Below are 20,896 nucleotides of genomic sequence, written 5' to 3'. Positions count from 1 at the left end.
CTTTGCCGGAGCCGCGTGGCGCTGAGCCTCACGCCCAGCCCTTTGCTAGCCACTGAGTGAAAGCCTGAGCATCCCCCAGCTCCTGGGAGCCAGTTCAGCTCAGAGACACAGGAGAACAGGGCGGCTTTCTGAAGCGTTAAGGAGGACCGAGCTACTTGTGTAGGCTGAGCAGGGTTGATCCTGGTTGTACCAGGATGGGGCTGAGCGCGCGTGCGCGAGGGCCGCCCCTGCGACAGCGAGAGGGCTCCTGCCCGGCACCGTCCCAGCGGCTGCCCGGGCTCTGCCCTTCCCTCCACTGATTAAAAAGCAAAATGCAACCCCATCCCTTCAGCTAATCCCTCCATAATTGCTCTGAGCGAACCGAGAGGCTGAACACTTAGATAACCATTTTTAAAAGACACTCTATTTGATTTTTTTTCAGCTTATTTTCATTTTGTTTGCAGAGTCCTGGGGAGAGGGTGAATGCTGCAAGCAAAAGAGCGCACCAGAGCAGCTTTGCTTGTAACTGAGAAGTTCAGTCGCCTTTGCCGTCTCGGGGACGATCTCCCAGTGCTTTGGAGACTGCTCCTTGGTTTCCTGGAGATCCCCGGGTCTGATACTTCCCCTTAATCCCTCCTAAAGAGGTGTCCAGCCCGGGGACCGAGCTTGGGGCCAGCCTGAGACATGAAGGACCAAGAGGCGTTCACGCTCTCCCATGCGCACACAGGGTGAAAACACACCTGCAAAAAACAGGGAAAAAAACCTTAATTACAATGGCCTCTTGCAGAAAGTCAAAAGCAAAGTCATAACAGACATCTTTTACAGAGGCAACTGCAGCCAGCAGGGTAAAAGAGAAGGCCACGCTCGGCCTCCGCAGTGGGACCGAACCAGTTTACGTGCTAATCCCAGTGTGAGCAACCAGAGCTGGCACCAGCCGGGGCCAGTTGTCTGACTTCAGCATTTGGCAGGGAGGGACGGATGAACAAAAATATGTAGCGCAGGCACTGGCTGCCCAAAGCCATGGGTTGTTCGCTGTCAGCAAAGGGAGCCAGAAGGAAAAATAAATACAGAGAACATCTTGAATTTGGAGAGCGATTCCTGTGCCACTGCAGGCTTCAGCAATACCCTTGCCTTAGCTTTTTAGTGCCTGCAGTACGTTTTATGTTGTGGCCAAGGGCAGGTAAAAAGCTCCCATCCCTCTCCCAGCTCACACGTGTTTGTGCAATGCCTCCAAGCCCGAGGATATTTCAGCATCTGTTATTTCTGGAAAAAAAAAAAAAACAAAAAAAAACAAAAAAAACCCAAAACCCAAATCCACAACATAATCCTGAGGCCAAAGCAGAGGAGGAGTGAGGGCAAAGAAGGGATTTTGGCAGGAGAGCACTGGAGGGTGATGCTGTGAAGGGGTTATATTCTAGGGGATGGTAGCCCGATGCTCCCATGGGACGGCCGGTGCCGTCCTCGCTGGCAGCCCAGGACCCGAGCACCCGTCCCCAGGGATGCTTTTGGAAACGCCACCTGTACATGTGCAACATCACGGCGCTACGTGCCGCTGTGACAGGGCTGGCACCGGCCGCCGGCGCAGAGGGCACCGAGGCAGCGCGGGGAGGGAGGAAGGGATGCGAGGCAGCGTGCAGATCCAAATAAGGCCACAGAGGTAAGGGCAGGATCACTTTAAACAGTTAAAGTTCCATTTTAATGGATGCCACGAGGGGGAAAACATTTCAGATGGCAAAGGGCGAAGCAGGTACTTTATTCTTCCGGATGGCAGCTTTTGCAGCTGGCCTCCCTGAGGAAAGGAAGCCCATCTGCATCCATGCCCCCCTCCCTACCGCACAGTTTCAGAGCCTGTTGGTTAATTTTAGCCAGGCCGGAGCGGGGGATGTCTCAGGGGACTTCTGCTCCTACGCCTTCTAGGAAGTGGAGACAGCCAAGGCGTGGACAGTCCTGCTAACGAACCCCACGGGTGAGATGCTGTTACCCCGGGACACAAAGTCCATTCGTGCCCCCTGGCTTGCAGCTGCCCAGCCCTTGTCCTTTATACTCCTATCTCTTTCAAGTTCAAGGGAAAACCGAGTAGAAATGGCTAAATACTAATCCAGTCCCTCTTCCCAGCGATGCACCCAGCAAAGCCTCTCCCCCTTTCCTCCCCAGGAAGAGCCAGACAGCGGCACAGCACCGAGCCCAGGCACCCCGCTCCCTCTTCGTGGGCACAGCACACTCTTCTCCTCGGTCAATATTTCAGTCCGCAAAACAAACGCCTCAATCTCCAGGCAGCTTCCCTATAGCACACGGTTAGCTAGGTGGTATTTTTTTGCCCAGCTCAGCTTTCCCATTTTTTTGAGAAACATGGCACTACGACTTGCTCAAATGCATATAAGAGCCTTTCAGGAGATAAAAAAAAAAAAAAAAAAAAAATTAAAAATGTTTCTGCTGGTGCAGCTAAACAGACAAACCCCAGCCAAGCTCATTGAGCACACTTCTGATTTGTCTTTGATTTGTATTTCAAACTCTACCATTAAGCTCGTCCAGCTTGAACAGCCCAGATCTCCAAGAACCTAGCTTGGTGTACCCCACCTTCCCCCCAAAAAATCATTATCATTAGCATTTCTGAAACCAGATCAGACAGCTATCTGCTGGAAATAATCAAGACAGAAGCTGGTGGTGCCTTGGTGCACCGGACGCCTCATCCAGGCCTAGCTTTATGAGTCTGTGCTTTGCATCGGGGTAAACTCACTGTCACTTAAGCAGATTGGCTCAAGGACAGCTAATTAAATAAGGCCAAGCAAATCAGTCATTGGAAATAACAGCTCTAGTGAGCCTCCCATCTTTCTGTCCTTGTGAAGCGGTTGTGATCCGGTCCGTTTTCTCACACGTTCACTCGGGAGAACGCAACGTATCATTTACCGCACCACGACCTGAGCCCAAGCCTTCCCAAGCGTTTGCTGGCAAACCATGGCGCTGGGTACCTCTGCTCCAAAACCAGCGGGGAGAACTTTCCTCTTTCTAAAAGGACCTATTTCAGAGGACAGAAAGGTTTTCTAACTGCTCCTGTGGCTGGCAGGAGGCTGATACCACCCGTGGAGACCAGCATCCCGCGTTACAAGAGCAAGGGAGGTGCGTGAACCCGAGGGGAGAGATTCCGGGTGAATCCCCTGCGTATCACTAAGCAGAGTTACAGCAGCGATCGCTTCAGGGTTCAGTTTTTCCCAGTCTGTTCTGAATCCCATTTGGATTTGGGGCTGGAGGGGCCGCAGCTCGGTCCAGTCCCTGTTGCAGTCCCACTGGCTCTCCCATGCCTTAGAGGGGATTAATAATTAAACGTGGGCCCAGTGAGGAGTGGTGGGGCTAGAAGGCAGCTGTAATATTTCCCTTTTAAAAGACGGGCAGGGCAGGAGCTGGAAGCTAAGTGGCAATTGATCTTACTTCTTCAGAACAGAATTCTGAAGTAAATTACCAGGGATGAGCCGGTCATTGCCATTTACGTTTCCTATAACTGACGGCAGACACCAACTGCCCCCGGGACAAGAGAAATGGCACAGTCTGCCTAGCAAAACGCCGAGAGCACCAACCACCCCACCAGCGGTATATTTGTGTGTGAAGAGACACTTCCCGCGCCGCTCTCCTGGCACGGTCCCGCTCCAAAGTCTTCAGCTAAAACCAGCTCTGAGCCTCTTAACTGCTCCCTCCACTGTGACTTCGCTCCAGCCCGAGTCAGGCAGCCCCGGGGTGGCTACCAGCACGTGCTGCAACATGCCTGCGAGTGCCGGCCTGGCCTCGGGTGCCCTCCAAGCCACAGAGCCCTCACTAATATTAATAAACGGGGTGGCTGAGCCCATCACCCTGGCTTCAGACACCATCCCAGGGTGAGGAGCGCTGCTACCGAAGCCGATGGGTCCCCAGCCATTTACTCCAGTGTACAGGATGCTCCCACCTCTCCGTATTTGGACACCAAGAGGAAACTTAGCTAGAAATCACCGTGTTTTAAACCTGATGGATCCGAGCCCAAGCATTGTCCTTCGTGCTTTTAACAGCCCGGCACCTCTCTGGGTGTCTGTGCACAAAGACAGGCAATGTCATTTTCCCCCGGCTCTCTTAACTGCTTATCGATCCCAAAGAGCCTTTGAATGGATTTCTCTGGCTAGCTATCATCCTCCATAGCCTGGGAGATCCCCTCTATATTATAAAGTAGACATCTCAGTTATAGCTTTATTTACTGCGAATGAGCAATTAAGCCGTCCCAGTTCAATTTATGGTCAGCACAGATAACTCCTCTTAACACAAGTCAAGGCCAGTTTAACTTTTGGACGCTTTCTTCTTGCCAGGCAAAAATAAAAACAGTTTCACTTGTGCATTTTTTTAAGTCTCTAGCCCATATTGAAAACTCATCTGTGATCAGTCTGCTAGAAGCTAAGAAATTATTCCCCAGAAGTGCGCTTAATAGATTGCCAGTGCGTTCACTGCAGTCACGAAGTCAGAGCTCAACTCATGTAGCTTTATTTTCTGAAAGCCGCGTCCTGAAGCTGGTACTGGGGGTGTTGGTGCTTTCGGTACCCACAGGGATTTAAACGTACAGCTCCATGTCCAGGACAGCACGGCAAAGCTGCCGAGGCTGTAAGGCACAGCAGGAGAAAGGCACAGCCAGCCAAGCCCACGACGCTGCTCCGCTTCACGGGTGAGAAAGTCACTGCCACGAGAGTGGGGCCACCCGGCGCTGGCGGGGACCCGGCCGAACATCCAGCCAGCCTTGGCGGAGGGGCTGGAAGCCCAAACATCCCCCCCAGCCCCTTTCCAACACACTCCAGGGGTGCACCGCAACAGTCAGCATCCCAGCGCACAAAGCCTCTCGCGGGTCTGAGCCTCAGCTGCTATTCCAACAGTTTTTGACGGATAACGTTCGTACTTTACGGCTTTACGGAAAATCACCTAGATTGATACAGATCTGCACTTGATTAATTTTTCCAGCTACCAGCAGCGAATTAATCCGGTTGGAGACTGATCTAACTTTGCAATAATGCCCAGATTTTCCACATTATCAAATTCATTTCTCATTAGGGCAGGCGGAGTTTCGGTGGCTGGTGGATCACCCCGATGGCACCGCATAATGCTCCTTCCAGGCATCCAAGCCACCGAGAGCCCTGTGAGAACACGCCCTGTCAACGGCTGTCCTCTCCGGATGGCAGTCTGTGGTATTTAAAGAAAATCTCTTTTTAACTAACTTTATTTCTGGGCAGGACAGAGCATTAAGACTGGGGAGAGCCGGGGGAAGCGCTACCGCTTCTGATTTAAGGAGCTGCTGCACGCCACCGGCTTTTAAAACACATCGTAGGAGTTGCTGCCTTTGCTCTCAGAGCTGGTTTGTAGGCTCAGAAACGGGCTTAGTTTTGCATTTCTTCAGCTGAGCTCTTCTGCATTTGGGCCAGCAGCACGTGCTGACGTGCCCAACATAGCGGGGTGCAGCCTGCCTTCACCTGCAGCGCTGCCCACGCCGCCCGGGAGCCACGGACGTGGCAGCCTCCGCTAAAGAGCTGTTGTACCAGCCAGCTCTCTCCTCCTGCCGATCCGCTGGATGCCCAGTTTCTGTTCTAGGCCGCCTTTGTCCCCTGGTGAGAGCTGATTCCCCCGCTGACTGCCCGGGGACCATTTCTGATGGCCCTACAAGAACGGTGCCAGCACCCACTCAGCCACTCGCACGCCGACCACCACCCGGCACCCATCAGAGCCACGCTGCAACCCAGAGGGAGCAGTGGGCATCTCAAGACTCTGCTTTTTCTTAATTATACTCTGAGAAAGGTTCCAAATAATACATAAATAAATAAAAATATCGACAATGATACCTGGCTGGTTTTGAGCTAATCCTTGCAAACAGAGGTGGGCTACATTCTGCATGCCAGCCCTTCTAAACCGGTGCTGCCTCCCATCTCTGTTGCCTGATTGAAGCGAGATTAATTTCTTTTTTAATCCTATCAGTATTCCTGGAGCAGCAGTCCCAGGGTGTTTGCGTGGAGCACCCTGCTGTTCACCCAAGGGTGCTTTCAAGGCCACCACAGCCTACATGGGTAAACACCTCCTCCCTGCACAACTGCAGGTGCCACCACCCAGCAAACCTGCTTTCCCTTTTGTTTTCCATTTCTGCGCCCGCCCGGGCCTGCCGGGAAGGAGCAGGTTACCTGCCCCACCTCGTTTCCCTGACGCCTCTCTGTGCTCTGTGGCACCTGCACACACTGATACTCCCTGATGCGTTCACACGTGTGCTTTCAGTCGAAAAAAAAAAGTCTCAGCTTGTGCCTGGGTGCCACTGCTGGCTGGGTAAAGGGACCTTCTCCTTTGCAAGCTCGCGTAAATGGTACTGCCACTGTGACTCCAGCTCACGGGTACAAAGATCAGCCCCGGCAGGAGTACGTACTTCATCTCGTATCCTCCTTTTGCTATAACTCATCCTACCTACTCCGAGGAAAGGGAAGCTGTGACTCGTCTCACGGAGTCCCAGCAGCCCAGAGGTCTCGCTCGCATGGGAAACGTCAGAAGCTTCTGCATCACCTGGGCAAGGAGGTAAACAACAAACCCCGCAGGCTCCTTGTGTGAGGGACAGAGCAGCCACTGGTTTTTAGAAAATATTGCGGTATACATCGTGCTGCGAGCAACATTGGCTCCCCGGAGAGGCGAGACGGGAGCACGGGGATGTGAGGTGTGCTGGTGCAAACTGGGAGCACTGGGACAGTCACCGCAACCCCTCGGTGGTAGAGCAGACTTAGATGCTTATTGGGCTGCTTGCTCTCAGACATAATGAAAACAAGAGGAGGGGGGAAATAAAGACCTGTGCCCCTTATATTTTTTCCCCTTCTACCACTTCGGACGTTGTCTGAATGTTAATTTAGCAACTTCCAGGCAGGACAGTAGCCTTATTTTATTGTCCGGTGACAAATTAATTTAGGAGAAAAGAAAACCATTCAGCATCTGAAATATAGTATTATTTCCTGCAGCATTAATTGGTGGCATCAGTACCGTGTAATTTGTTGCTGGTGGCATATTTCTGTATGGCTTCATTTCCTTAAAAGCATGGGAATTAATTAGGTGTTTGTGGTGGTAAAGGACTGGCAGGCACCAAGCATAATGTGGGCAATCACCGGAGAGGCTTCCTGGCTGCACGTATGCATTAAAGGTTAGTAAACCACTGGTGTAAATATCACAGCTCCCCTGACTGATGGCGATTAATTTACTCTGAGGCAGATGTGTTTATACCAGCTGAGCACTTGCCCTTCTATATTTAAGCGCAGAACAAGAATTCACCTCATCTAAGTAATATAAGGCAACACTTAATCATCGGTATTCGTTTCTAAGTAACTGAGTTACTGAGGATGCCTTTTTCCCAACGAACTGGCATCCTCAGTAATTTCTGCTGAAAAGGGAGTCAATCAGGGAGCATCCAGCCCCGTGATGTCATTGACCCCGTGAATCACAGCCCTTCTGCTGACACTGTAATTGTGTTTCACCTCCTTTTCTTTTATACGCTGAGTATAACTCCGGGTGGGAAAACACCCAAGAGCAAGCAGCCCCGGTGAGTAGCTGCCGAGGGGAAAACGTGCTGCCGGGGGGGGCCGTGCCCCCGGCTCCCTGTGAGCATCCCGTCCAGGTGCCGGGGAGAAGCATCACCACCCAGGGCCAACTGGTGCGTGCTGGAGCCCTTCCCAGGAAAGGGAGAGACGCGAGAGGGCTCGTGGAAGGGCCGGAGCGTCGTGGCAGGGGATACCCACGCCCGTCCCGGTGCCTGCTGCAGCCCCACGGCGCTGCGTGGTGGGCAGTCACGGCACCGCCGGCAGCCTCCCCGCGCGGGACGTGGCTTTTGGGGGCCTGGGTTGAGCTGTGGCTGTGCTATGAGGCGGATGAAGCCAGGGAGGGAGGAGTAGGGGCTCCACATGAAGCTTCATGCTTCCCAACTCAGAGAGCGTTGCCGGGCCGTAAACAAAATGAGAACTGCGAAAAAAATTTCAATAATGCAACGATGGAGCGTGCTAGCCCCTACCCGTACACCCACACACGCGTGTCTGTATGAAATGACTTAAAGGCAGAAGGTGCTTTTAGCTTTCTTTAACCAGAGGTGCTGCTCCGTTGGCAGGCTGCCTGCCCCGGCTCCTCGGCACAAGGCTGGAGGCCACGCTGATGGGCACGGCCAGCCCGGCCGTGGCTCTGACCGCAGCACCCCATGCCTGGCGCCTCGCCGCCCAGCTGCTTTTTGGGCTCCTCCACACTGTGCCAGCACTGCGGTAGAAATAACGAGGCCGGTTTGTTAGTCTAATTTGGAAATACGCTTGGACCTCTTACTGGAAAAACAAAAATTGCGTTTCTGTGAGCCAAGATCCTGCAGAATTACAGTATCTTGCGCCTTTATTGTAAAGCACGGTCAATACTACTTGATGGGGTCAGAGTTAAAACAGACAACAGCTCTGATATTACCAGCCCAGTGAGTTACAACGTTTCTTGATGACCCTGTAACGATCTTTTATCATTTTAAGCAGCACAATCTGGGGGAGAACCAGGGCAGGAGTTTTGCTGGAAGCTCGTGAGCCTCTGCAACGTGCGAGCATTGCTGGGGTCTGATAGCCCAAGGCACAGCTTGAGCACCAACAATTTCAACTCATTTTTGACTTCTTGCTAGCAACACATTGCCAGAAAAATCTTATAAAGCATTCAAATGACTTACACTAAGAAAACCTTCTCATATTTTACAGTGGTTCAGCATTTATTCTAAACTGATCTATTTTATTAATATGCATTATATATTTAGATAAACTTGACCTTTTAAGAGCTGCCCTGCGTACCTGTTGAGCGTTATGTATAAGCCAAATATTAAATATTTCAACCAACAGCTTGAAGATGATGTGTGGGTAACATTCAGGGCTGGGGAAAGGAGAAAAGAGGCAGGCTCAGAAAATCAAGTACAAAAGAGAAACGTGCCTCTAACCTCAGCTCCGCAGCAGGCTGACGAGTTGCTTCACCCCCAGACCTCGGTCCTCACTCTCCAAGACGCAGGCAGGAGCTCAGATGACCTCTTTAAGGTGTGCTGAGATCCCTGAGAAGAAAAGAGGTGCAATGGTGACTTTAGCTGCCAAGATCCTAAAAAGCTAAACACTTTTGGGGGCTGGTCAGCAAATAGCAGAAATGTTATAGGAATGAGGAACAGACTCTCCAGTTCCACACTTCCTCATGGGCCTTGTATAAAAGACCTTTCCTACAGGGAACTTGATAACTCTGTCATCAAACCTCCACTAAAGCAGACCAGAAACAACTTGAGTCTTCAAGTCATAGCCGCTAACTAGCAGCAGTGAATTTCCTAGCGCAGGGCTTGCGGTATTAACATTTAAAAAATCACGAGACCCACAAATATCCTGACGCTAAGTCTCATGACCTTTAAGTCAACTAGATTCAGGTTTCTTTTTCTTTGACTCTTGCTGTGCTTTTGGGATGTGAATAAAAGACCTTGTTAGGTTTAGGGAATATTGCAGGGAGCCACCATCACCCCTTCCTTCCCACATTTACATTTCTGGTCCCCTAAATTCAGTTATTGTAAATGCCGATTTATTTTTAAATAGTCCTTTTCAGCGTTGATGCATTTTGATAATCCTTGTTTTTCAGCCAATTCATGAAGGATTTTAAATCTCAGTTGAAATTAGTCTCTCTCTGAAGCTCAGTCTGACCAGAACCAGCACTAAGCAGGTCCTGAAGTTTGTCTAAGCTGGCTTGCAAAGAAAATCTCTTTCTGCCGAGCTAGGAGTGGCCTTGTTCATTTTACAAGTTACAAGGAAAGGAGAGGACGAAGATTCAAAGACAGAATATTAGAAAATTCCCTAATACTGAGGTTCCAAAGCACAACCCCATGTTGCACCATGTCCCTGGGTGCACAATGCCCAAGCAGTCCTTATTCAATCCTTTTGCCATGTTTCTGCCTTCGATAACACATTCCCCTGAACAATCAAAACCAAGTTCAGAGAAAGCCTCGCATTCATTTTGTTGGCTGAAATCAAAATGTAGAGTCAGGTGTTTGACGGCTGCTCTTTAGCACTGAGCAAAAGCCCTTTCCTGCTTTTCTCCTGCAGCGCCACGGTGTATATTTTAGATAAAAGTCCCATTTCTGACCGAGGTGCTCACTGCTGCTCCCCTAAGTGAGAGGCCAGGGTCTGCTCCTACTCTCCCCGATCTTCCTCATCATCACAACATGCCTCAGGGCTCCCGGTCCTTGGCTTTACTCGCTGCCATGAGCAGGCAAGGACCCCCAATATCCCCCCCTTCTCCGGCTTGCAAGCAAGGCACAGGAAACCATCAAGTCCTGCTGCCCACTTTCGGCAACCCCAACCTTCGGCCTCGCTGGCCGCAGCCTCTCCACGGCTGGATGGAGCCGAAGGCGCTGGGACGCTGGAAGCCGGCTCAGCGTGGCCCAGCACAGCTTAGCAACACCCAACCACCTCAGCCGGCTCGCTCTATTTGTACGTACAGATAAATATACATAAGGCAGAGCTGAAAAGACAGAGTCAGCTCCTCTCTGAAGCCCTTCAGCTCCTGTTACTGCCAGATCCCCAGCGCCCTGCGGCACGCACGCTCTTTATAGCAGCCGTCAGCCTGGCACAGCACAGAGCAGATGGTCATAACGACTTGGCCCAGGGCCGCTGTCAGCCCCCGGCTCCTTGCCTCACATGATGCCCACCGTGCCACCTGGGCCCCCCGCGCACCCGCGGGGCTGGGCAGGACACCGCGCGACCGGGGGCGAAGCCGGAGCAGTTGCTGGCGTGGCAGGGGTTAACACTGGCCGCTCCTCAAAACCGCCAGCTCCCCGGGCCGCTCCATCTGCCACGGGTGCTGCTGCTGCTCCTGCTCGAGCACGAGCAGCCGGGGCACTTGTGGTCGGAAATCAGCAGGGAGAGAGGTGTCCCAAGAAATGCTGAGCTGCAGAGGGATCACGGGACCTCAGGCAAAGCCTCAAAAGTCTTGTTATCACCCCGTAATTACCTACTCTTGCTGGTTCGTCCTGCGGCCACGGCTGCCCAGAGGTCCCAGGAAGCATCCGCTGCCACTGTTTGCCCCTAAAACAAGGGCACAAGGGACAGAAAACGGCAGAGCACGGCATGTGGCCAGGGCTGCAGGAGGAGCAGGGAGGGACGTAGCGATAGCAGGGCCAGAAAACACATCCTGTGCCCGGTCGGCCTCCCCCGAAGGGGTAAGGAGCTGGCGGGGATCCTGGGCACAACCACGACCCATCATCTCCACGGAGCTGGGGACACTGGCCGGGGAGCCAGGTCCTGCAGCCTGGCTGCAGGGAGCCTGAGGCAGGAGAGAAGCCACGCGCAGAGATGAGCTGTGCGCATCGCTCGCGTGTTTCCCCCCGCCCACAAACTCGAGGTTTTGCACCGTCACCACTAAACTGGGTATTTTTTTTTTTGCAATATCCTCTCCGGGCAATTGCACGAAGGCCCCCGTGGTACCGGCGCGGCAGGGGCTCGGTGACACGTTGGTTAAGGAGCTATCGCAGCGTTAGCGCGGCCGTGAGCACGTGAGAGCCTGAGCAGCTCTCCTCCAAACTTTGCTGGCAGGAGCCCCGCTCAGCGAGCGGCCGGGCTGCGCACGTCCATAAAGAGGAGAGGCAGCAGCGCTCCAACTTCCTGGCACTCGGGGAATCTTCCTGGATCACGTTACGTTCATGTGTCCTTGGCTCATCCCTGTACAGTTGAAAAACACTGTAAGGGGAGCCAGTTAATTGAGACAGCCGGCCTCGCGGAGCAAAACCCAGGGAGAGTTCCCTCCCGTTATGCTTAATTGGAGACTTGTTGCTTTAACCAAACCAGCCTGTTTGCGCAGCTCTGCTTTCTGGAGATGCTCTCCGGCTTGTCAGGGTCGGCGGGGCCGTGCTGCCCACCGACGCTTCGCATTGCTCCCAGGCTGCTCTACAACGTGGCCCCGAGGAGCAGTCACTTCCCCCCCGTTTTGGCTCATCAGCTTAACCAGAATCGAGGCAGGTATTAGTGGTGATGGCTGGATGGTACCTCCAAGCTGACGTGGAAGCAAGGGGATGAGGACGGTGTTATTGCAATGACACTTGATATTTACGCCGCTGGGGATGCATGTCACAACCTGTGCTGCGTTAGCACGGAGCATGAAAGGCTCCTGGTCCATGGCAGGGGATGTTCCTAGGCACTGCCACGATACAAATAAATAACGATAATAATACTCGGAGGCTGGGGTTGGGGGGGGGTGTCTGTCATCTGACCCAGCGCCGATGGAAAGAGCAAAGAGCTGGCTGCCCGAGTTCGCCGCCAGCGATTTGAATCCGCTGACATTTGGCCGCCGAGCGGGAAAGGCTGACAGGGTTTGCGCAGGGGAGCGGCCGCGGTGACGGGGTGTGCCGCCGCGGCGAACCGGAGCCGCGCTGGCACCAGCGCCCGCCCAGCCCCGGGCCGTACCGGCGCAAACCCTTCGTGGGCAGAAGAGCTTCAAACACCGGTTGCACCACGCACAGCCCTCAGGTGCAACACCCAGGAGCCTCTACCTTACCTTTTTCGTGGAGGTGTATTTAAGCAATGCTTTTAGAGCGATGAAGATGCTTTGCCTCTTCAGTAAAGCGGTTTCCCTTGTTGAACGGGGACGGGTCCTCATCTCCTTGGCTCGGCGGAGGGGGCCACGGGGGTCGGGTCTTCTTCTGCTTGAATAACCCTAAAGCAGACAGGGACACAGATTAGGAGAGCAAGACGCACCCTCAGCCTAAAGACCCGGGCTCCTAACGCAGCCCTGAGCGCAGGGAGAAGGCAGAAGATGCTGCCACGTCCACGTCACCAGAGTCTGCCCCTTGAGATAAGCTGTGTGAAAGAAGCAAACCCCAGATCTGCCAGGGAATCACCCACTTCCAGGTGGGCAGCTCGGTCGTTTGACAACTGTGAACTGATGGTCGTGTCATCCTTGCAGGCTCTGCCGGAGCTGTGGAAGCGAAGATGAAGGCAAAGCCGAGGACCTCAGTAAGTCAGTTGTGGGACCAGCACTAGCAGAAGATTAGGTGGCACTGGTGTTTAAAAACGCAACCTGCAGGATAGCACGCTGGGGTTCATGGAGGACACTGCCTTACCTCTCCTGCTTTTCCACTTTCTGGGGGTCTTGGGAAAAAATAAAATAGTTTGGTCCAATCTTACCAAACAGGAGGAATAAACTCCAAGTGATGCTGTATCAGGATGTGACACACAAATTACCAGTGTCCTCACCCCAGTTCCCTAATTTCCAGGGGACTAATAAATAGCATGAATGATTAAAAGAAGTATTTTATTTGGAAACAATGCTGTGGTACCACAAAGCTTTGCTACTTGTGTTCCAGTAGAGTGTTGCAGCTCACTTTTGAATTTGCTTTTCTTTTACCTCTCTGGAAGGATGTCGGTATTTTACATGATGTAACAAAATATTTCTGGAAAAAAAAAAAAAAAAAAGACTACTCTTGCTAGCAATGCAGTTTGGCTGCAATGAACCTAAGCACATCTACTCTTGCCTTTAATCGTGGTACGTGTGCTTGGCTGGATTAACAGGGAAGGGGGGGCGGTTGGTAGTCGCCAGCCCATCTTCAAAGGAACCAAATTACGGGCTTTGCTGAGCACAGTGGCTGTTTCAGCACTGTGGTAAACCTGGGACTTCTCTGGGCAATCTGAAGGAGCCGGCGGGAGAGAGAAGGCAAAGCAGAGCATCGTTCCTGGGGTAACGGTGCGTGCACACTTCTCCTCCCCTGAAGCTCAGGCTTAGCAGGGGCCCGCAGGAGTTGAGCCCGTCAGGTTTCCAAGAGGAAAGCCGAGCGAACAGCACTGTCCTTGCAACAGTCTCAATGACACGAATAATGTGCCGCAGAGCTAAGGGGGACAAATAGTAAATCTCCAGCTAAGAACAATGATAATGAAAGTGCAGAAGTGAAAATTCATTACTTGAGTCTGCTCGGGAGCTATCCTGAGGGATCCTCTTGGGCTTTCTGCGTTGCTTTAACCCTTTGGGGCTCCAATACTCAGGCTGATGTGCTGTGCATCTGACTGTGGTTTCCTCCCTTTTTTTCCATTTCTTTATCAAAACGACTTTCTCCTTCTCTGAACGAAGTGCTGTGCATCTCACTAGACCCGCAGCGTCGTGCCATTCGGCACTCAGCTTCCTGAAACTAGGCAAGCAGAACGAAAAGCATAATGTGGTTTTTGGTCAGCTGCTCGAGGAAAGAGTCTAATAACATCTCCTATTTCCAACAGCTCATGTGGAGGTGGGAGCAGCAACTGGACAAGACAGACAGCCCAGCTCCACAGGTGAGCTCATTCCCTCCCGAGTGAGAAGTCTTTCCTGACTACTTTTTGGTCTCCTGGAGCAGAAGGGATCTATTTCAGCACTGCCAATGTTGCTTAGGATGCCCCGGCATCCTGCCAGGTCTCTGAAAAGTTAGAGATGCCCATCTCCATGGCAACCCCAGGATGCTCATTCCAGCCGGACACAGTGTCTGTGTTGGAGTGACAGGCTGTCAGGTTCATCTTCTACTGCCTTTTGGAAGGGCAACGGGGACCAAGAGGGCGTCTGGTTCCTCTCGATGCATTACCAGGCTGCTGGGGAAGCAGCATGCTAGCACGCCTGGGGGCTTCGACCCGGGGAACCGGCCAACCAGCTCTTCCAAGCTAGTAGCAAAATACCTGGCAAAGCGTGAAGGTTTGGCCGGCGCAAAAAACGATTTGGTGTTTTGGAGTTGTCCCACGGGCTGGGCGGGTGGCAGCGAGCACAGGCAGCCTGTACTTGGCTGGTGTGGCGTGCCTCAGCCAGCGCCCCAGCTGCCCCCCGCAGCAGGGCGGGCAGGGGACAAGGACACGGCCCTGGTTTTGGCATTGTGGATGGGAATGGCAGCAATGCAGCCAGCCTGAGAGAAGCTGTGGCCCTCGAGGAAGGCGGGAAGATGTGGTAAGGGAGAATGCCGTCAGTGCCAGCTCGATAGAGCAAACCCCTGCATTTGCTTGCCAGCCCATGAACAGCATCGCTGCCCACAGTGTAAGGCAAGGAAGGGGCAGCTCCAGGCAGCGCTTACCTTCTGCTCCTCAGCCAAATAAAATGAGTTTACATGTGGAAGAAATCGTCCTGCCTCTCTATGGACGCATCCTACCTGCCAGCTAGCTTCCCGCATTGGGAGGGACATAGCTGCCCTCCTAGTCCTGAGAACACATGGAGTCAGCAGCATTCCCGGTTCAAGGACCCCTGTGTAGCAAAACCAGGCCTGACTCACCCTGAATTAACTTTATCCATCTCCTATTGGCATCGTGGCACCTCATTCCGTCCTGACAAGCACCAGATTCTTCATTCGAGGACACCTGAGATCATGTTTTGGCAGATGTAGTTCAGAGAGGTAGCCACTGAAACACCAGGCTTAATCCTCCAAACAGAGGTCTCACAGCAAACTCAAACTGTTCAGCCCTCACTACTGACACTGTGGTATGTCCCAGCAGCAGCAAATATGCACAGACCAACTCAAAGACAAGAAATAGTTTCCTCAAGAGCTTCTCTCAGTCATCGGTGCACTTGCTTCTGTGGCCACCGTTGTGTCGTCAGCTCATCCGACAGCTCAGGTGTCCATGCTCATCATGTAGAGCATCCAGCTCCTTCCACGGCATCCTGGTACCTTGGGTTAAGCAAAATTAACCCCAGTGAGAACTGTATCATGACCTTGCCTCCAAATGACGGTTCAGGTCCTTTAGCTCCAGGTAAACGTAACCAGAGAGCATGCCCACCTGCAGACAAAGTTCCCAAGGAACAACCATCCCACTCTTACGGTGTCTCAGGAAGGAAGGTTTGGGGGTTTAGTCCACCCAGGGTCATTATCCCTCCAGAAGAGTTGATGACTACCATGTCTGCGTTCCCTCAAACGCCACTACTCATACTGAGCTGCACATATTTTTTTCCAGACTTGCTTTCCGTTTACATTTGCTATTCAATTAGAAAATACCAGGTTGACTGGGCAGAGGAGATAACTCAATTGTCTACTGGGTCAAAAAGAAGGGCTTTGCTCATCACTGCAGCAGAGTGTTGTTGATAAAATGCAAAAGACGATGCCTGGTCTAGCAAAGTACCTTCTGCGTCTCCCAGGAAGTGACATGCTGCTTATTTAATTAGAAGGGGCAAGGCTCCCTTCTGAATAAACCAGAAATAGCCTTCCAGAGAAAAAATAAACCTGACTGGGTATTCTGGAGGACTCTTGGAAAGAGCAGCTATACAGTCTCCATCAGACTTGCACAGTACGAGAGACAGAATTTCAGAGAAGGGGATGTCAAGAAAGCCAGTCTGCTCAGGGGGAAGAGACCCCCCCTCATAAGTTGATACAGCATGTTTTCTGCCCACCCCCCCTCATTTCTTCACCTATGGCTCTTAAAGCATTTGCGACCGTACTACCCATCTCAGATGCATTTTGCAACGTACATTAACTGAGCTTGTCTGAGGGCAATTTTATGGTAAGTGGTTAACAATAAAGCACGTCGCCCAAGGGCACGGCTAATGCATAATTCAGGTTACCGGGACACCTTAACAAACGATCCCTAAACCCTCTGCAGGGTATCCAAAGGCTAACACAGACTGTCGCTGGAAAAGCTGAACGAGACATTTTGAGAGCTGGTCTTGTGGTGATTGGGAGAGGACAAAACCTTTCCCAGCGACCAGTGGAAGCCAGGAGACCTCGCTGGCCTCCCAGTGAGGTCAGGGGGAGGGTGTCCATCGCACCTGCCCTCACTGCCTTCAAAGGATGAGTTCTTTGAAGATTATAAAAGGATTAATGCTTAAACGACCATGCGCAGCCCAGCCAGAACCGCTCTCCAGCAACAAAACACAAGCTGAGCAGCGTGCTGAAGGTCAACAGATCCGTGCTTGGACAGACAAGGCAGCACAGCTCTCCAGCCCTGGCAACCTTTGGTGGCGAATGTCCTGCCAACAGCCCCGCTTCCTCCCGCAGCCCTGCGTGCTGGGGACAGGGACGGCCCTGCCGTGGCTGCTGGGGTGCAGGCACCCGGCTGCCCCCGTGCCAGGGAAGGAGCAGCACCCTGCCGAAGCGGCCGAGGACATCAGGCCACTCCTGCAGGTCTCTGCCACAGGGCATCAACGTTGGTATTTTTCATTTTTAGGCAACCTAAGCAAAACATCTGCTGATGAGTTGCCCAAAGCTTGATCTTCAAGTCACGGCAATGTTGCTTTTCACTGAAAAAAAAAAAAAAAAAAAAAAAAAAGAAGGGGGGTTGAGGGTGGGGGGAAGTAGCAGAAACCTGCAGAAATGGTTGCAGTGCTCCCTCTGAGCACAGAGATGTGACAGTCCTATTCCCTGAGCCACAGCTCCGCACTCCCCGCATGGCTGCTTCCAGCATCTCTGTGCGGGCGACCGGGACAAGGGTGCCCACAGGCTCCCCGGCGGAACGAGCGCTGTGCCGCACCACGAGCCGACCAGGCTTGGCTCCCACCGGCCAGCAATCCCATCCAAGAGGCATCACCTCCTGCCAGAGGCTCTCCCGCCTGGGGACAGCTATTTCCCCAAGGCAAATAGACTCCAGCTACAAAGCATCGCCCCCCGCCGTGCGTCTTCCCAGGGGGACATGGTATTCGATTCGGTTCTGCACCAACCCTCATTGTCTCCCTGCAACCTAAATACGTCCTGACCTCTCCTCACAGGACCATCCCAGCCTTCAATTAGCTTCCCGGTTGTGTGGATACCAGGAAACTGAATACACGGGGTTTATAGTTCAGTGGAAAGTTCTGCTGCCGTCTTAAATCATAAAGCACAGCTGCTGACACAGCAGAAGCTGCAAAATGAACAGAGCATCTGAGCAATCTGTGGTTTGGAAGCCACTGGGAGGAGAATAAGCACAGCGTCTTGCAGCTCTGTTGGAGGGAGGAAGAAAGGACAGGCAGGCCAAAAGAGTAGATTAAAACTCATCAGAGTGCAATTGTAATGCGTTATACAACACAAACGCGTCCTGGCGCTCCAAAGTTAGCTTGTAATTGTGAGAGCAAATGGCAGCTGATATTCAATGTCTACAAATGCAAAGTAATGCCTGGGGGAAAAAAAAAAAAAAAAAAACAACACCCAAAAAACAAACGAAACACAAACCTCCGAATATATCTGCACACTCATACAATAACGGGCTCTAAATGAGCTATTCTGAGTGAGGAGACAGATCTTGGGACTCTTTGTGGATAGTTTTGTGAAAATACTCACTTGGTGGGGGGTAAACAAAGCATAGCTGATGCTGGGGGAGGACTTTAAAAGGAAAACAGGAATGGCATGAAGAACAAGACAGAAATCGTTGGTATGCCTGCACGTGGAGCAGCATGGCAGCCCTGGTCCCCCATCTCCAAAGGGGCACAGTAGAGCTTACAAGGTCACGGAGGAGGAGGAGCAGCAATGGGGAGCAACCGCACAAAGGCTCTACAGCTTGGAGGTTGCTACTGCTGATGCCTTCATGGGTGGCACAGGTGGGAGAAACAGGGACATTATTCGTTGTAACACAAGAACCAGCAAGCATCAAATGAAAGGCAAAAGTTTTCAAGCAATGAGCATTAGCCAATTACCGAAGGTGTCATCAAGGGCATGTTAGTTGCAAACTAAATTAAAGGGGCTGGGATTCGTCTTTAGATGACATTGGCATTGCCTCCACTGGAGTTACATGCCCAGGCTTCCTCTCCAGACACCAGAGAAGACCCCACACCACCAGCGTGTAAGCCATCCCCCCGGGGGTGGGCAGCTCGAGCAGGTCAGAAGAGCGAGCCCCGCGTCTCTGCATCGAGGAGAAGGGCAGCCCGAGCACCTTTTCCAGGCGCAGGCATCTACAACGGTCTTGGAAAAGCATTTGGGCACCCTCAGCCACGGCCCTGGCAGGACCCAGGTCTCCAGCAGTGGGGACAGGGCATCCTCCCACCGCACCTTCTGCCGGAGCCGTGACGGGCCGCGGGGAAGGCAAAACACCTGCAGAAGAGTTAAAACCCTTTCTTGAGGAACGCAGCCTGCAATTTTCCTTTCTACCCAATGGGATTCAACTAACCTAGTTCTTGTTCTACATTTGTACCGTCTCTCTCTCTCTTCCCCAGATCACCCCTGGAGAAATGACAGCCATGTGGTAAATACATGTAATCATGCCACTCTGATAGCTTCTCTTGTTCTCTGGCCATTAATTCATCTCCCTGTGACTGAGGTGAACATTTTAAATCCTGCAGCAAATTCCAAGAGCTGCCTTTATTTTAAAATCAACACAGCAATAAAAGACTTTCTCCTTTCCCTCCTCAAAATGTAAATTTTTTTGAGCTTCAAAAATATCCTGGCACGCAGACAGATGTTGCTGGTCGTGACCTTATCTCAGGCCAATGACAGGCTTCCTATGCATGAGAAATCACATGGCCATATAAACCTCTCAAACAAGGAGGGCTTGCTGCTGCAGGGGGAGGGAGCAGCACCCACCTCAAGCAAAGCCTTTGCCTTCGTGCTCATGGCACTGTCATAAAAAAACGACCAGAAACCTTCCCTTTCCCCTCTCAAGGTGTGCTATCGTTGGGAAAAAGCAGAAGAAAAGAAAATGCAAAAGAGCCCTCCAGAAACAACTAACTTCTCCCTGATGATTGCTGTTCCTAGGAGAGCAGAAACTTCCTGCAGATGCTTTCATGGTTCTGGAAACACATTCTGGCTGAAGGCAGCCGAGGCCATCAGAGGAAAGACAGCGGAGCAGTGCTCAGCCCGCAGTACTGCTGCCTGCGGGCAGCTGGGCCAGGAGCAGCCAGCTCACCATTAAGCGAAATAAAATAAGAGTCTACTAATTTTTACAGCCTGCCAGGAAGGAAAGCGCCAGCAGCGACCGAAGCAGCGACCGCCACGTGCTCGGCTGCGGAGGCTCCAGCTCAGAGCTGCCAGGGAAGAAATGCAGCGGCTTAACCTCAGCTGGTGCCACCACAACATTCGCTTTGGGTGTCTGCACCGAGTTCAGCTCCTGTTCTTAGTGTGACTTGGGTTGCACCACTGAAACCTTCTTTTACCAATGTCCCTAGCCAGGTTTTTTTCCTTCTTATTGTCACCGAGCCATCACCCTCCTGGAGCTGGAGAGGAACAAGGTTAAGAGCAGATCTGGAGGAGGAGAGATCTGCTTTGCTGGAGGAGCGAGGCCAAGACATGCAGGGAAATCACTGTCAAAGGGAGGCAGCAGCAGAGGGAAGCAGGTTGGCAGGAAGATGCATTGGCCAGAGCAGAGCTTGGTGCAGGACCTGGGCAACACCAGAATTAGGATTTAGCCATGCCAATGAATAGTTCAGGAGATCACTGTCCCACCCAGGAAAATGAGGGAGAAGGGACCCAGAGGAACAAGGGCTGCACCTCAGGGCAACAGGGAGGAAAGGGTGCTCCTCGGCAGGCAGGAGCGGGCAGGGCTGGGTGACAGGTGACAGCGGGGTGCTAAAGGCCAACAGGCAGATGGCAAAACTGTGATTAGAAAGTCACTCCGGCCATAAATCTCAGGGACCTGAACCGGAGACGGGCAAGCCCCAGATGGCTTGGAAAGTCTGGCTGGCAGAGCCCAGCGCGTCTCAGTGTGCATCTGTCCCTCCCTCCCTCCTCCTCCTCGGGTTTAACCACCTCTAGCTACCTCCTTGCAGCCAGAGCTGAACCAGGGACCCCTGAACCTAAAACCGTTCTTGGATACACAAACTGAAGAGGAAAACCACTACCTGGACTCTGACAACAATACTACCCATCCCTGGGCCAGGACTCTTGCTGTGTTGCTGGGGGTTAGAGGCAACGTCCCATCCCTGCTGCTCCCCCCTTGGCAGGGATGCTGCGGGCAGCATCCAGGGGGTCACGGAGGGTGCAGGACCGTGCAAAGGTGCACCAGCAAAGCTGGATGGGGGAATGTTCCCCGCAGCCACGTAC

At 52.5% G+C, this 20,896-nt stretch overlaps 1 long non-coding RNA gene across 1 annotated transcript; it reads right to left on the bottom strand.

The window, feature by feature from the left end:
* Window positions 1-639: 639 nt before the first annotated feature.
* On the bottom strand, window positions 640-12,596 carry LOC116961485. Its single transcript, XR_004407006.2, has 3 exons — window positions 12,520-12,596; window positions 8,942-9,049; window positions 640-719 (listed from the first exon to the last, which is right to left on the bottom strand). It is a non-coding gene; the product is annotated as an uncharacterized LOC116961485 (long non-coding RNA).
* Window positions 12,597-20,896: the final 8,300 nt, after the last annotated feature.

The sequence above is a fragment of the Tyto alba genome, unplaced genomic scaffold (assembly GCF_018691265.1).
Source record: "Tyto alba isolate M040663 unplaced genomic scaffold, T.alba_DEE_v4.0 Super-Scaffold_10, whole genome shotgun sequence".
Lineage (NCBI taxonomy): Eukaryota > Metazoa > Chordata > Aves > Strigiformes > Tytonidae > Tyto > Tyto alba.
Note: the sequence above shows the minus strand (reverse complement) of the source record. Positions and strands in the feature narration are given on the sequence as shown.